Source organism: Topomyia yanbarensis, chromosome 2, assembly GCF_030247195.1.
Source record: "Topomyia yanbarensis strain Yona2022 chromosome 2, ASM3024719v1, whole genome shotgun sequence".
Lineage (NCBI taxonomy): Eukaryota > Metazoa > Arthropoda > Insecta > Diptera > Culicidae > Topomyia > Topomyia yanbarensis.
Genome location: NC_080671.1, coordinates 414,885,871 through 414,904,979, shown reverse-complemented (window position 1 = coordinate 414,904,979; position 19,109 = coordinate 414,885,871).

Sequence of the window (19,109 nt, the reverse complement as noted above, 5' to 3'; positions counted from 1 at the left end):
AAATGCGGTGGAAACAGCAATCAAAACTCCTCCGCCACGACTGTGAATACTGTTGCCACTATTTCGGTCCGCACGGTATACGGTGTAAGCATCGCCGAAAAGCTGCACCGATGTTATCCTCGCATCAAGCCATGTTTCGGTGAAGACGCAAACATCATAGTCACCGTCCACAGCAGCTAAATACACGTCATCAATTTTCGTCTTAAGCCCTCTCGCGTTCTGATAGTAGATCCGCAAACCATCAGCGTCACATGAGAGGTGTCGTGCTGCATACCAATTTTCAGGACTGCGAGTTCGATGATAAGCATAACCGCGAATGGCGCGGGGAGAGCAGGATATACTGTTGTCCAGAAGGGAAGCAAGCAGCTGTGCGGAGGGAATGACCGAGTTATGACTGTTGTGTCCAGCGGTTGACTGCAATGGGAGGCGTACTTGAGGGTGCGCAGTATCACGTGTAGCTTCGGAAGGACATATATTCTTCAAATGTTTACCTGAGCGGACGGATGCGATGCGATCGAAATTTTCATTTGGACATTGAAGATTCGCTGCAGCGGTAGAGTCATTAAGTTGTGTTCATCATCAGACTGTAAGTGAAATTTACATTGAGGGTGTGCAGTGCTTGTGCAGTGGAAGTGCTTCGGAAGGACATATACCCTTCCTGGCTTTACCTGACACAGAAGAAGTCGCCGATACGTCAGGTAGACCGAGATCGCTCGCCGGGGTACAAGAAGTTGGACAGACGAGTTTATCCAGAATAGCTTGGCGCTACTGTCCACCACCAGCTGGATTCTTCTCCGCAGCAATCCTGATGACAGGTCGTTGATTTTTTGAATTGGTAACAAATTCACGGAAGTAGATGTTCTCCGGCCAAGAGTCTTTGGGCAGAGCCTTATCCCTGTATGATTTGCTAACGCCAACTTTAAAGGTTATGAAGCTCAGAGACGAGAGATCCTTGTCCTTAGGAACTAGACGCACTATTCTCGGTTGCAGATCCACCCCAGACAGTCTTTTACAGTCTTTAGGGAAGCGCTTTGGAGATTTTTTCGAAAAACATTTTTTCGTCTTTTTGTTGTTGGTATAAATGCAGTGAAAAATGTGTAATCCGTGTCGACCACATGTATATTTTCAGAGTAACATTCGGCTAAAGTCGAAATAAAAAAAAATAATTTGAAAAAATCACGAAAATTATTCTTGTCAAACTTTGGTCGCTTGAAACATCAATAAATTTATATTTGGTTTACACATATTGCATAGAGCGAGTAAAGGCGCTTTAACCTAGGCTTAATGAGCCAGGGCAAGGTGTAAATACCTCTGTCCCATCCCAAAGGACCAAAGGAGTGACATTAACCTTCTTAGCCAAGTCACTCCCAACGATTTATCATATTCCCTTTAAACAGAAACGATCGGTACGGTTGTCCTCGTTTCTTCCTCCTTCGAGATTCAAAAGGACTCGCTAGTTTGATTATTCATTAAATGAATAATTTAAATACTGTATACTGGGTAGGCCTGGCCTTTTTAATATTTGCGACATATTACATATAATATGCTTCAAATGTTAATATTGACAAGAATAGCACTAAAGTGTAACTGCAGTGTTTTCCAGGATGCTTTTCAATACTGGTTGTGCAAGGCTTGGAATAGAATAGAATAGTATACGAACCCAATTGTTGTGTGTGAAATCAGCTCAATTCAGCCACCAGCACCAGAAGTCGATTGCCCGCTGTACTCGCAGTTGTTTTATTTCCGTCTGATTCTTAATCACTGCGTTTTGCGATTTTTTTGTTGTCAGTTCCTACATATTTCTACAGCGTATTAAAGCCTACTCCTACGTTATATGCATCACATCGTTTTTCTACAAAAAATCCTGGGTGAAAGATTCGATTGAAATTTTTTTCTTGAAATCAATATGAGATCAGCTTGTGTAAATTGAAACTCTTCTTGGTTTTATATTTTAAACGACAACTATGAGTTGTGCTGCTATTTTCTTATCTTGCTTACAACAAAAACTTAAAACTGCTCCATCGTTATCAGCAATTAAATCTACCTGTTGAACAAAAATGGGAAACTTTATATGGGAGCACTCGCGGTACTTGGGTATTCGGGAGATATAAAATTGTAGACTGCACAGTCATCAGGTCGATAAAGGAATGAAATATATTCTTCGGTTTTCCATCTTTAACCTATCATCTCTCTTTCGTTCTCGTACATATGTCATTTGATACTTCACGTCTACTGTGAATCTACAGTAGAGGCTTTTGTGCTACACCTGTGTATCGCTTTGTCTACACCACAGAAGCCAAATATCGTGCTCCAACGTACTGTGTCGAACATGAACAAAAATGAATAACGATTACAAGTAGTAAGTGGCTCACTACTTCATCATTTCGGACAGCCTCAGCTCTATCGAGGCCCTTCGTGCGGTGAAGCCTAAAAAGCAATTCCCGTATTTTCTGGGGAAGATACGGGAGTCCTTGTGTACGTTATCTCAAAAATCTTATCAGATTACCTTTGTTTGGGTCCCCTCTCATTGCTCTATCCCGGGCAATGAAAAGGCCGACTCATTAGCAAAGGTGGGCGCATTAAATGGTGACATATACGAAAGACCAATCTGCTTCAACGAATTTTTTAGTATTTGTCGTCAGAGGACGCTCAACAATTGGCAAACCTCGTGGAGCAACGGGGAACTTGGACGATGGCTACATTCGATTATCCCAAAGGTATCAACGAAGCCTTGGTTCAGGGGGATGGATGTGGGTTGTGATTTTATTCGTGTAATTTCCCGACTTATGTCCAACCACTACACCTTGGATGCGCATTTGCGGCGTATTGGGCTTGCGGAGAGTAGTCTGTGCGCTTGTGACGAGGGCTATCACGACATCGAGCACGTTGTCTGGGTATGCGCCGGGTGTTTGGACGCCAGGTCTCAGTTAAAGGATTCCCTTCGGGCCCGAGGTAGACCACCCAATGTCCCAGTCCGAGATATGCTGGCGAATCGTGATTTCCCCAATATGTCCCTTATTTATACTTTCATAAAAACGATAAATATCCCAATTTAGCCCCTCTCCTTTATTTCTCGTTTTTAGAAGTTTCCTCCTGCCTTGTAGATCCGATCAGCTCCAGAGTACCACTATGTAACCGCCGTCGCCCTTACCACTACGCCTGCATAGAAGGAAACTGAAGCGAGAGCGACTCGAGGTCCGATGACTTTTGAAGGATTCCCCGCGGGTCCGAAGAATACCATCTGCCAATCCGACCTACTAGACTGAGGCGCTAATTTGTTTCGCTGATCTCCCGTTTGCCCGAAAGTTGCAAGTTTTGCTCTTCTCTCCCGGTCACCATCTACGCCTTCTCTCCCCTGTCCTTGATACAACTATTTCTACACCGATTTTGGAAATGACCAAGTATAAGTCTCCGATAAAAAAATCAAATTTGTGTTCCGTATTCCTAGTTTTAAGATAGTTGTAATTTCTACTCTTTGTTAAAACTATTGTCCCCCATCTTGTAAATAGGATTGTATCCCTAGTTTCAAGACACCTGTGAAATTTTTCATAAATATTTATTCCACCTTTTGTGTATCAAACTATATTGTTAGTTTTAAGATAACTGTAAATATTTCCTAAAAAACTATTACTATTGAATTCCTTGTTTAAAAATTTTTCATAAAAAAATCTTTTGCCCCATCTCTTGTATATAGAATCTTTTTTCTAGTCTTAAGATAGCTGTAAAATTTTTCTCTTTTATAAAAAAAATAAATATTTCAACATTGTAACCTCCTAGTTTTAAGATATTCAAAATGGAAAAACAAAAGAATTTAGCACCGCCAAGCTAACGCATTTGTGCCTATCAAATAAACGAAATAAATAAAAAAAAAACCTGTTTTAATTCACCTAGAGGTGCAATTGTGCCTTTTTCATTTCTCCAAACTATGATTTAATAGCTGGTTCGTACAATATAACATTATGGAAATGTCTTTCATTCTTATTACACTTGGTAAGTATATATAAGTGCACCTTTTTGCATTCATCGCGGTATCGGTTTGAGTCGGAGTTTTCTATGTGATCGCACTCCACAACCCGTAACTCCGGAGCCGGAAGTCGGATGAAGATGGAATTTATTATCAGTTTCCGGGGACGCAACACCTTTCATTTGAGACTAAGTTGATCAAATCGTTCTAGCCATTTTCGAGAAACCAATATAACCGTTATTCTGAATTTGGATGCTTCCGGTTCCATCGATGGTGTCCAGTGTGGCCAAAGAGACTTTGAATGACTGTTGGTGACCAAGATCTACAAATTCAACAGTTGTGTTTACATTTTGGAAAAAATTCACCTTTTTACATTCATCGCAGAATTCGTTAGAATCGGGATTTGCTGCGTGATCGTACGTATCACCCTGTAATTCAGGAACCAGAACTCGGATCCACACAAAATTCTACAGCAGCTGATGGACCTTTCATTTAAAATCAAGTTTGTCAAAATCGGTTCAGAAAATTCCGAGAAACCGATGTGGACAAATCAACAAATTTTGTTTTGTAGCAATACTCTTCAACTCGTAATCAGGAACAAGATGTCGGTTGAAAATGAAATTCAATAGCAACCTATGGGAATATTATACCTTTCATTTGAATCTTAGTTTGTAAAAATCGGTTCAGCCATCTCCGAGAAACCGATGTGGACATTTTGTTAACAAATCCGCACATACACACACATACATACATACATACATACATACATACATACATACATACATACATACATACATACATACATACATACATACATACATACATACATACATACATACATACATACATACATACATACATACATACATACATACATACATACATACATACATACATACATACATACATACATACATACATACATACATACATACATACATACACACAGATATTTTGCGATTCCGGCGAACTGAGTCGAACGTTATATGAGACTCGGCCCTCCGGGCCTCGGTTAGAAAGTCGGTTTTTGGAGCAATTGCATAACCTTTCTATATGAGAAAGGCAAAAGAAATATATTTAATTAGCTTAATCAGCATGAGTTCAATGTTATCTTCATGTGATTATATTTTGAAATGTTGGTGGAATGGGTTTGAAAGTGGAGGGAATGGGGGGGTTAGTAGAGTGGGAATGGAGGATGCGTCAGAAATCCTTCATCTTATTTCGGTATACGGGGTGGATGAAGGAAATACGGGCGTGAGGGTGGTCCAAGGGGAGGGGAGTGATGAAGGAGGGAGGTGTAAGGGCAAGGCGGGGGGGGGGGAGAGGCGGCGACGCAATACTCAACTGCATATTTTGCCTTCCATTTGAGACTTGGTTTGAGAAAATCGGTTCAGTCATCACCGAAGAACCGATGTGACTTTAATTGTGGAATATGCCCGGAATTCCGGACTACCGGAATCGTAGATAGTGGACAATATATTCAAAGAATGTTTGATTGGCAATCAGTGATCTAGATCTGCGATTAGAAGTAATTTGGTGACCATTTCAATAGTTGTTAGTCTCTGAGGTGTTACGATTGTACCGATTTATATGGGAAATTCCAGTGTATCCTTACTAACACCCCTGTAACTCCAGAAGTAAGAGTCAGAACCGAATGAAATTCAGCAGTAGTCAATGGTATTACTGTATCTTTCATTTGAAATCAAGTTTGTAAAAATCGGTAGAGAATTCGTTGTGGAATGGGTGTGATATTAGCTTAGGAACTTGGCGGGTTCCCCGGGGGCGTCATGAACCGTCATAGGTGGCCAATGTGGTCAAAGCTGCTTTAATTGATCATTAGTGATCCAGACCCGCAAACTAGAGTAATGTTACATCAATTCTAATATGTTTTACATCATTTTAACATCATGGTGGTACCAGTTTATATGGGAATTTGCTGTGTGACCGCACTCTTCAACCCGTAACTCCGGAACCGGAAGTCGGATCAACTAAAAATTCAATAGCAGCTTATGGGAGCGTTATACCTTTCAGATGAAACTAAGTTTGCGAAAATCGGTTCAGCCATCTCTGAGAAAATTGTGTGAGTTTAAATGACACACACATATACACACATACATACACACACACATACATACACATACAGACATTTGCCGATCTCGACGAACTGAATCGAATTCTGTATGACACTCGACCTTTCGGGCCTCGGTTAGAAAGTCGATTTTTACAGTGATTGCATAGCCTTTTTTATATGAGAAAGGCAAAAATATATTAAGATAATAAAATTTATAAACATAACAAATGGATGAAATTAACTCTTTCATTCCCAACTCTTGTCTAGCGCTTATAGGGTTCCAAAACCGTTTTCCTTAAAAGTGTTGGAGTTCATGGTCACGAAAGACTCATTTTGATCAAAATTTTTTACATTTCTTACAGGAGGTAGACGTAGCGTAGTTGGTAAATCGATTGCCTTGTACGCAGCGCACCTGGGTTTGAGTCCGGACCCCGCACATAGGCTTAGAAATTTTTCATAAGAGATTTTTCTAACCCGAAGAGGCGAATGACCTTAAGGTTAAAACCTCTATAATCGAAATAAAAAAATACATTTCTTACAAAAGAAATGTATAGGATTCGCTCAAGCTTTGAAAACTTTTTCCGAGATCGGAGGGCCGAGTCTCATATACCATTCGACTCAGCTCGACAAATTGAGACAATATCTGTGTATGTGTGTGTACAAAATGACATGTAATTATCTCAGCAATGGCTGAACCGATCTTAATGAAACTAGTTTCAAATAAAAGGCCTAACATGTCAATTTGTCACTATTATTTTTGTTTTTCGATATGTTGTTTACTTTCCGAGATATGGGTGATTTTGTCAAAACACGACAGGTTTTTGGCAATTAACTTTCGAACAAAACGACGTTATCCCACAACAGATGAATAGAAATTTTGTAAAAAATACCTTTCGAACAAGCTATATTTTTTTCAATTTCCAAAACCGGAACCGTGCCAAAAAAGGAATCTTATTTTTAAAGTTTGGATTTTCAGTCTATGACTTCAAAAATGTTTCAAGGATTTTTAATCATGTGTGAAATTGAATGAGATGAAAGAGAAAATAAGAAAATTCAATTTTATTCATGTTTTAGTAATTTAGTTTTAGTCGTCGCACAGTGATCACTTTCCATACAAAAGTCGGACAAAACCTCAAAAGAGGTCCGAATTTGATGAAAATCTCACATTAGGGTAATTTTACGTCGCTGAATTTATATTTGGTGTTAATTTTTCATTATTGTTTCCCTCAAATTTTGGCACCTAGGCTAGTTTGAAAATTCGGCAATATAAAGTGCACCATATCTTAAAATTCATTTAAAAAATAGTTTAGTGAATTTTAAGCAGAATACACATTTTTTTCAATTGTTGTTAATGCTAAGAGACTTTTATAAATTTTATTGAGAACCCTGGTTAATCAAAAACTACCATGCGTCACCTTCAGACATATCATGAAAAATCACCTTTTTCAGATCTCGGGACAGAAAAGGGCAAAACAAGACATTTATTTTCGAAACAGTTTTTTCGAGAATTCATCATCAATTTCACCTTTGACATTCTGTAAAAAATCTATCTTTTGTCCTCAAGAGTCAATATTTTGGGAAGACTCTATTCAACTTGTTTACAAACAGAGAAAAATGTTAAATTGTTAAATAAATTTATCAACTCTCCATAGCTAACCAATGGTTTGTCTTTCATATTGAATTGATAGATTGAAAATCAAATTGCAATGCTGGAATATATTTAGGCTTAAAGCAAACCGTTTTTGTTCTAAAAATCACTTGCAACTGTCCAAACAAAAGGGATTGAAACATCAGTGCTACGGTAAAAATTGGAGCACATTTTTACCGTTGCACTGAATGTTCTTAAAATTTCTAGAACAATGCATTTGCGAAAAATTAACACATCAAAAGATAATATAAACAACCCGACCTCAAATCTCAAAAATAAATCATAACAAATCAACTGTTATAGATTGCCCTGTTTATTCAGCAAACTTGCTTCAATTTATTTGTGTTATTATATTGTAGGGTATTGCGCAGGTAAACTTCACACTTCTGAACATTTGCCAAAGACTAGTTTTGTAGTGACGTCGAATTAATCGAAAGGGAAAGAGGCTCGCAATGTTACTAAGGTTCAATTCAAATTTTTCTCCAGAAGTAATCTTATTATGCAGTGTAGCGTATTTTTCTTTACTTGACTCTTAAAATCTCAGGCTCTGTGTTACTATAAAACACCGTCAGACACTAACCAGTTATATCATACATAAATAATACATTTCAATACTTATTGTAATCATTAAATACGACGTGTATAGTGTTAAATATAGTTAACCCTTAAATGCATAAAGCTGTTTTAAAATAACATTGCGAAAATCATCTCAAAAATATTAAATTTTGCTAAACCGGAAGTCGCCATCTTTGATTTCAAAATAACGTCAAAAATCAATTTCTGGCACCTACTCTTCAAGACCATTCCGAAAATACCCATATTGTTGGGGTGCGGGCCATAAGGAATCTTCCAGACCCGTCGCTTCCATCTTTCCGAAAATCTTTTAAGTCTTTTGCATTCAAAATGACTTAGAATATTTTTTGCAAAAACCGTGTTAATTGGAAAATGCGCGTAAAAAAACCTCGTAAAAAACCGCGCAAAAAACCGCGTAAAGAAAAACCTTGGTGTATTGCTTTACTGTTTTAAGGGCAAAACTAAATCGATTTTGAATATCAAGGTATGAAAACACATCTACGTGATTCAAGGAATTCGATTTTGAAAACATTTTGTGAATTACCTCTATAATAACTGAACTATTTCTCAAAAATCAATATGTAAGTTCACTTCAAAAACAAAATAATGTGCTCATAGTGAATTTTTTTTCTAGAGTTCATGTATTTATCGTGAGGTAAATGTTAGATGGTATATGAATACACAGATCATCAAGTAATTCACCTAGTAGTGAGATAAAACTTTTCTCATATAATTATACTCACGGCATCACCGAAAGCAGCCGTATGTTTGAATCCCAAAACTCTAGCGAAAATTTAGCTCTTTTGCAAGATTTAGGTTATACTGGTTATGGAGCAAAAATTACTACTTACATTATTTATAAAAAGGACGTAAGGAATTATTATATCGGGTAATATACCTATAAAAATAAGGTCACGGCATTAACCATCATTTGCCATTCCTCACACGCCCCTCTCTATCTCACTCTCTCTCCTTTCGTGTTCGTGGCAACTGTCACGACTCACATCTACCTAGATATTTCTCTATCCATTTCTAAGTTGTGTGATAAGATCTTCTGTTAATTTGAAATGTTTATTAATTCTCAAGAAAATTTCATGGGTCTGATGTAATTGTGAAGGTTTGAGATAACAGAACTATTTTTTGTCTACTGTTACCCTATAGATAGTTTTTTGCATTTCAAAGTACAAGAGAGCCACTCGCGGAAAAACTTTTAATAATACATCCTAAATGGCAAATAAAATAATTGTAGACCTGAGAAAATTTGCAAAATATTTGCATTATTGGAAAACTGTAACTATTTTCAAATGTTCACACCCTCAAGATGAAAGAGATATCACTTCGAAACGTTGCACTATGGGTAGACAGGTGACCAGAAATCGAAAGCCAATTCAACTCAAATTTTATTCATTTCCATTCAAAGCTTGTATATAAACTATAATTTAGGAAAATCATGGCTATTTAGAAACATATTTGTTTTAACTGGGTAATATGGGTGTTTGACGATCAAAATAGACATTCCACGTGCAATATTTTAACTCTTCGTATCTCAATTTAAATTTGAATGAAACATATGCTCAAATATGTCATGGGAAAACTAAGAACACCTTTTTGTGACGATATTATTGAAAATACACATTCGTTGTATTGGTATGAACTTTCGTGAAAAATGGGCTTTGATCCGCCCAAAAATATCCACGAATTAGATCCGGGAAAAAAGGCTCCCAAAGTCCTCACTCTCGATGGGGAATGCAAGTACAATGTGTCTTCTAACTTATCGTAGTGCATCTGCTTTATACTGAGTATACTTTAATTGATGTTTCAATGGCAGTCACAATTGGTCGGTGTTAAGTTAGACCGGACTAAGTCGCAAAACATAAAAAATGAGATAATGATGTCACTGGATAGGAAATTTCTTCAGCTACATTCGACTTTTGCCAGATTTGGAATATGTAACAATAATCAAGAATTATGACAAAAATTAATTTTCAATTATAATGTAAAGGATGCTACGATTCAAACTTTAAACTCGTTTTTCTCGAAATCAATATTTTGTCACTTAGTCCGGTCTGACTTAACACCGACCAATTAGTAATAACAATAACTCAGCCAAAGTTTCGTTCGAATTTTTCATATTGTACAAGTAAACTAGCGAGGATTATAATCAGAGTTTGTGCATTGGACAGATAGTTGATCTGATTACATTTTTGCCATCCTGATAGTTTAAACCATTTCTTTTTCACAGTATTGGTTTGTATAGGACTTATTTATTTATATTTCCTTAACGAGAATTCCGAACGAAACAATATGCAAGCTATAAGGATGACTGGAAAAGACTACATTATAATCAACTGAATGCACGCCTTTTATGCTATCGACATAGCCTAGACACTTCACATTATTGATTTTAATGCAAATGAAAACTTTGAAAATATCTACCTGTCTCATTCACTAATCGCATTCTCCCTCTGTCGCTCTCTGTTCAAGGAGCTTGAAAACACATGTGACCTTGTCTCACTTTACTATATTCAAATGCGCGTTAAAATACTGGACCAGCAAATTCTATTCTGCGCAAAAATCTTTTTTTTTCGGGAATATGTGACCAAAAAGTAAACTTTGAATTCCAAAGCAAATTGAACGTTCCAGGTTCCTGATATTTAATTAAGGTCCATCAATAAAGAAAAATACCAGATAATCGTCAAACGACGCCGACAAGTAAAGAAGCATGAAAACAAAAAGACTAAAACAAAAAAAGGACTAGACACTAGAAAGTTCATTGTATATTAATTAGCCTTTTCTCAGTTTTCTCAGAAGATGGGATTTTCAAAGACATTTTATAACTTTCTGATGCAATGGTTCTCAAATTCGTACAATCCGGTTTATACATTTTCATATTCAAAGATGTTTTTTAACCTTAAATATACGATCATTGCATTTTAATTATATTTCATTCAACATCTTTTATTCCTTCTGATCAGCATATTCTTTTCGTGCATTTTACTCATATCATTCATTTAACTTATTTTATTCACTTTTTTCATTCTATGCATTCTATTCATTTTTTCCAGTTCATACATATTAATCAGTTTCTTCATTTTAATAATCTGACTATTTTTTCAGTTTTATTGATTTCATCCGAATAATTTATTCAACACAATTTTTTTTTCTATTAAATTATAACCTTTTAGCATCTTTAATTTTTGGTTTTAAGTAATGAATTTTATTCTGCTTAAATTTTTCTTTTTATTCATTTTATCAATTCAGTTCATTTTGTTTATTTGTTTCGTTTGTTTTATTTGTTTATTTTATTTATTTTTTATTTCATTCGTTTTGTTCATTTCATTCATTTTGTTCATTTGATCCATTTCATTCATTTGATTCATTGTATTCACTGAATTCATTTCATTCATTTGATTCATCTGATTCATTTGATTCATTTTTATTCATTTGATTCATTTGATTCATTTGATTCATTTGACTCATTTGATTCATTTGATTCATTTGATTCATTTGATTCATTTGATTCATTTGATTCATTTGATTCATTTGATTCATTTGGTTCATTTAATTCGTTTGATTCATTTGATTCATTTGATTCATTTGATTCATTTTTATTCATTTGATTCATTTGATTCATTTGACTCATTTGATTCATTTGATTCATTTGATTCATTTGATTCATTTGATTCATTTGATTCATTTGATTCGTTTGATTCATTTGATTCATTTGATTCATTTAATTAGTTTGATTCATTTTTATTCATTTGATTCATTTGATTCATTTAATTCATTTGATTTATTTGATTCATTTGATTCATTTGATTCATTTTTATTCATTTGATTCATTTGATTCATTTGACTCATTTGATTCATTTGATTCATTTGATTCATTTGATTTATTTGATTCATTTGATTCATTTGATTCATTTGATTCATTTGATTCATTTGATTCATTTGATTCATTTGATTTATTTGGTTCATTTTAATCGTTTGATTGATTTAATTCATTAAATTCATTTTATTCGTATCTTTAATTTTATTCATTTCATGTTCAGTCATAACTTTTATTTATTTCATCAATTTTTTAGTTTGAGTTAATTTATTTTATTTTATTTATCTTATAACTATTTCTAAATATAGTTTAAATTTTCATTTAATGAGCTAATCTAATTTGATTCAGGGGGACGGGCATACCCAATCAGAAACACATAACAGAAATATTTGAAAACTATATCTCGCATTGTTACTTGTTGCAAATTTCTGTTATTTTAATCACTAACGAGATCTAATTCATATCACAATATGTTACAGAAATTGTGTTCTTATATTATCTTGTTATTTCATTCTGATCGGGTAGCGTAGTTGATTAATCGATTGCCTTGTACGCAGCTCGCCTGGGTTCGCACAGTGGTCGGAAACGCCAAAAATGTGAACTTAATTCACTGGAGGCCAAACCATCGAATATATTCACAGGGTGTCTTTGGCAGAATTGTTTGTATGAATATTCCCCACGATCTGATAATAATTCAAATTAGACATGGCTTACTATGATCGAACTAAATAAAATAACTTTTTATACTGACTAGGTAGATAGTTGGTGTCTTCGACAAAGTTTTAGAAATGCTCACAGTAAAGAATTTTGTTGAAGAACTTGAGTTTGTTGGACTAAAGGTTATCGAGCCATGAGGCGTTTTCTATGGCAACCCTCTTAAATCTAGTTTTTTTTTAATATAACTTTTTTCATTGTGACTTTTCCTGCAAATTATGCTCAAGACAAATGTTGAGGTACCAAAACTACATAATATTGTCGAACTGTATGTAAAAATACTTATTCGTTTCAAAGTTATTGAAGATTTTTACATTTTCTTCACCAACTTCAACTACGTATAAGAAAGAAAGGAGCAAACCAAAATGCACAAATAGTCACTTTTTTGACAATTTAAACTATGCACAATAAAGCTAAGAAGGTTTGGTGCGTGGCACTCTAGAACCCTATGAATAGGGTAAGCTTACTTTAACATGTTTTTTTTACTTTTTCCATACAAGAATCAGCAAAAAAAATTCCGTAATTTCTATTTTTCCGTAAAATTTAGTTATTAATAGTATGACATCCTTTTGCAAGCACTAAATTCATTATGACATCTATTTGAGTATATATTAGTTTGGGATCTCCAATGATATTAAAAACTTCACATTTTTGCTCCCACGTTTAAAAAATCTGAAATATTCAGGTATAAGTTAAAATAATACTTGTAATTGAATATCAAACCAAGAATTTTAAAAATTGGGGTGAAAAAAGAATTTTTTTTTGCTGATAATATGGATGTTTGACGATGAAAATTTTCAAAAGAGACATTCCACGTGCGATATTGAAAACTCTTCGTATCTCAATTGAAATTTGAATGAAACATATGCTCAAATATATCATGTGAAAAATAAGAACACCTTTTTGTGATGCTATTATTGAAAATTCACATTCATTGTATTGGTAGGAACTTTCAAAAATGGCCTTTGATTCGCCCAAAAATATCCACGAATTAGATCCGGGAAAAAAGTCTCTCAAAGTCCCCACTCTCGATGGGGGATGCAAATACATGGTGTCTTCTAACTTATCGTGGTCCATCTGCTCTATACTGAGTACACTTCAATTGATGTTTCAATGGCAGTCACAATTAGTAGAGAGGCATTGTATAATTCAGCACACGTTTCGTTCGAGTTTTCCATATTGTACAAGTAAAGTCGCAAGAACAGAACTGGCCTGGGTAAACCCGTTTCAAATATATTAGAATATAAAAAAACGAATATTAACTTCAAAATCATAAAAATCGGACTGTGACTTTCCTTTGTAAGAATCGGATAAAAAACCTTCAGTTTAAAAAAAAATATATCCGATTGTTACAAAGTAGCTTTTTTTAGCTGATTTTTAATCTTGAACATCATCATGAACGGATTCTCCTGCGAGTGATTTATTTATTTTTAACCGGTTTTTTTTATACTTGAGGTCCATTCTTGCCGAGTTTTACGGGTGAACATGTTTTAAGCGATTCTTTTGCTGAAGGATCTCTGTGCGGTTTTTTACGCTTGAAGCTTATTTCCGATTTTTATATTCTATTTGAAACGAGTTATACGAAGCATGTACTGAACTTGCGACTTTTATTTACTGTGGCTCATATACGAATGCATGCCTGTACATTTTTTATTGTGAAGTCCTCATCGAGACTCATAAAAATGCAACTAATTATTTTTACGACGAGCTTCATATTTCAGGAATATAATTTTATTTCTGACTATTCTTACTTAAATCATCAATTAAATCTACTAACTAGATATAATGGTGCAAAATGTAAGTGTTGAACTTAAATTGAATTTTATGGTATCCTTACCAGCAGAATAAACATCCTTGTCGAATAAATGAACCGTTTTTCACCTCTACGACCGAGCGGTATTAGTTTGGTAAACATCTAACCCTGATATTTATGTATTTTAATTTCACACCCTCGAAGACGAGATTCCATGTCGCAGTAAGCCAAAACACCGTACAGGTAGAAACTTGAGAGCCACCTTCTGATGTCGAATGAAAGGGACTTGTGTGGGATCAAATGCTGCTACCTGGCTGAAGCCGAAGGGGCTTTACTGGGAGATAAACGTAAGCTTTCCCCCACAAAACGACACCCAGGTACGGAGAGGCTCAGGCACGTAGCCAGAGGGGGGGCTAGGGGGCTAAAGCCCCCCCCGAAATTTTTCAAAAATAAATTTAAAAAACCGGTGACTTTTAACAAAACTTGTTGCTTATTTGGTTTGAACAAATTATTGAGAAAAAGTTAAAGAAGGCTATTTCTAACCACCGAAGGCAATGGTCACGAAATTCAGTGTGCTTTATGCTTTTGCTCGAGCCAAGCGAACAACAAAAAAGTAACTTTTATATTGTGTGCCTTGTCTGAAGAATACAAGAGACTGTTACTTTAATTGTAGCTGTAATAATCTGTCGAGATTAGTGATTAGCAGAAGCAAGAATTGGTGCTCCAGCCAAATGCGGTGATTATAAAATTATTGATCATTCGCATCCTGAAGGTGTAAATAGAGATTAGACTTTCGGAAACCGGCTCTATCCAGTTCTACCATGGCAGGCATTTAGCGCTCAACAAATTAGTGCAGACGAAACCATTCATTTCGCACAACTTAAAGCACAAGGTTGTGTGTGACAATGCTATAATTAAGATCCTTCTGTATATGGACTATGAGAAAGTGAATGTTCCGCTACAAGATCGGATACCGCTTACTCGCAGATTAATGTCACATTTGGGAGAAATGGAATCTATTTGGAAGGGCAATTATTGAGGGCGAAAAGCAAGGAAGATATTCGCGAACATAAAGGCAGCAACTACGATGATGACACGGAAATGTACAATAGCGAGATAGAAATGAACTACTCCCCCCAAGACATAGTTGGTGAGGAAAAAAATATTTCCTCGCCTCGTAAACAGGTTTTCACGTGCAATGGCTAAGCGCTTGCGCGAGATCTGTAGGATAACCACATAAACTCGTTATATTATTTTTATTGTTTACATAAGGAAATATATAAAAGACCCACGACCCAGTTTGTTATTTTTAAATGATAAGTTTTTGAATTGCACACAATTTTGAATTTCTGTATTAGGTCAGTGCACACTGTACACTCTGTTCTCTGTACACTACTCTGCGCTACACAAAAAGTATTTCAATTTATCTGAGAACGATTGAGCCGAGAATAAAATTTTCATTTCGCGTCATTTTAACGCAATACCATTTTTATTAACGCTTCATTTCATTGTTACGAGTAATTCGTTCCGTACTAATACACTGTTAATCCGTAAATCCGTGATATCTTCGACAAACGTGCAAAAAAAATACTTTTAAAAGTGGACCGGGCAAAAAGTGGTAAAATAATAGGCAATCACGAAGAGGGACTAAAATGTTGGGACTGATTGAATCTATAAGTCAATAAGTTGGGATAACAGTTTCAATTTCATGTCTTAAGTATGTGACAGTCTTTCGTTCCGTTTTTGCTCGTCATGGAATAAAATGAGAGAGATAATCTTAAATAAGAGAGCAAAGAGAGGAAAAAATCAACCAATCTAAATCGACTCAAGATCACTCTTCTATCTTTACTATACACTCAACACGAGTTCTTTCCGAATTGCGCTCTGATCTTCTCATTTCGTCTTCGTTGCGTTAGGTGCAACAACTTTAATTGAAACTTTTTCCCAAATAGTGATAAAACAAACATGTAATCAGACAAACATTACAACTTTCTTCAAGAAATCATACATCTCTTCCAATCTTGATGATGATTGAAAAAAATCAAGAGCTAATTATTTTTATTCACAAACAAACCTATTACTAAACAGATTAGTGTTCATATTTGTTTAATGAATTGGCAAAGAGTTTTGCAAAAGTTTTACAGGAAACGGATAATTTGCTGTAATTTAAAACAGACAACTCTAAAAGAAAGCCTCGGCAAATTAGGTGCAAGTGCGATGTGTTCTCTTCCATGTGTCGGAAGCAAGTGATGCTGAAATTATTATCTATGTTTATAGTCTCTAGTTATTTTGGTGGTGTCATCAATGTTATATTTACCAAATTTTATGTAAATTAGAAGCATTGAGTAATCAGTGCTAAGTAATTTTCTTTCGATTTGTGAATAGATTCTGAGCAGTTTCGCTCAGTAGATTAAATTCTGGGTAGTTTCCATTAGTAGATTAAATCATTGAAATATATATTTGACATTGTCCAAAACCCCACGAATTCCGAAATAAAACCTTCAAATAAATAAATAAAACCAAAATGTTCAAATATAATATTTACTTAATCTAGGTAATCTTCTCAAGTTACAACGGTTTTGCAAGATTGTCAAAAGTCAATAGAGCTAAGGCATTCTTGCTTTGTAGTGAAATCAGTAGTTTTTGCACTCACTTTACATTTTGACTTTTACTATAGTTTTAGGGATCTAGGAAAATCAGTCTACGATATTTTTAATTCATAAGTACAATGATATAAAAAGTACCTAAAAAGAATCAACTTAAATAGATAAAAAGATAGTTATTCTGAGTTGCCTGATAATGTTGTTGAAGATAGTCTTTAACCCATTACCTATGAGAGTCAAATGAAAAAAACATGTGTTTTTTCAGGATTGTTTTGATTACGACATGATCAGTATCATTTAAATTGAAAATTTCATAAAGTCGAGTTAACGCAAACTTCGGATGAAGTCAAAGAGCTAGTAATAGTAGAAAGAAACCTGATCATGAAAATAGGAGTTGAACCTATTTTCTGCATCTACAAATCGCCTGCCTTATCAGAAGATTTGAAGCAAATTTCGACATTCACTTTGTTCGAACATTCTTTGCAACGGTAAACTTTGATTTCACACTGATATATTCCTATTCATGGGGACAACCTTGACGTTGGTTTCGTTCTTCTGATTAGCAAATGCGTGTAAAGTTTCATGAGACGGGTTTTTGGATATTTTTCTACTCATTCCAATTTAGCGTCTTCTACAAATTGTAAAGGTGTATCGAATGTGTAGCATTTTCAAGCAGCGTAGCATGCAGCGTAGCATTTTCAAGCAGCCCTTAATACTTTGAGCTCTTGACTATTCATTTTTGTAACTAGAGAAATTTCTAACTTGTAAATCAAAAATAATCAAATTTAATTCGTCGATGCACTATAGCCTTTCTTGTAACAGGCAACATATTATTAGAGTTTTTAGTGTCTATTGTCTTATTTTTGGAATTGTTTTCACTAAGAACTTTTCATAATTACGTTCAGTTTCCAGTGATTGTTTCAAGTCATCAGAATTAATACATTCATGCAATAATTTTTAAGCCCCTCCCGAAACAAAATCCTGGCTACGGGCCTGGAGAGGCTGCCTAATGAATCATTGTCAGGTGACCAACCATTTACGCCCTTGCATTATTATCGGTTCAAGATGTAGGAAAGTTTGAAGATGGGATTCACGTTTTGCTTGTTGCCCGAAGGATGATGCGGCCTTTCCCCCCAGAAACTCGGGCTCGTTAATCTCGTTAATTGCTTGGATTGAACCCTCGGATGCCCCCGCAAATGGAACTTTTAGTGTGTCCATTGAACCCGATGACGACGATTAGATGGGGGCTGTAAATTTGGTAACTAATTTCGGCTGGTGGGTTTCGTTAGGATGAACAGTTTGCCGGCAGGGTTGCCATGTTCATGGGTTTTTTTCCGGTAATATCGCAGATTTATATTCAAAAAAAATTGAAGTCGCTTTTTACAAATGGTATATTTTTGGCATTTTCTTGGTAACAGATTATGACATATACAGCTTATTATAAATATTCCGGTATTGTTATTAATTTTTGCTACCCTATTTCACCAGGTCTTCCACAAATATTCCGCAATTTAAAACATCAAAGATCGAAACAAGATTTTTCGGACTGAAACACAGATTTCAATCTACGGCATCACTGCTTGTAATGTGAGAGTATGGTGCGTCGTGCGACCGCGTGTACAAACAACCACGGAGGCCGTAGGTTGGCAGAATGTACGACAGTGAAAGAGATACTTACTTGTTAACATTATCCACCTACGCGCTGTGCAGAAGAATTTCTTTTTTTTCTACCGATAATAAACACTGCTTCTCTTCATTTTATACCTCTTTATTTCAGCAAATTTTCTTACATAATATCCTTATAGTTCAATCCTTGTAACAGGTTTTATCGACTGCCTCCATCACATCACTCACTATTCGAGATTCACTGTTAGTGCTTACCATTTTTCTTGACGAATTAGGATAAAAAATATAAACTGGCGTCATTTTTCCACAGCGGCTGAACAGGATGTCA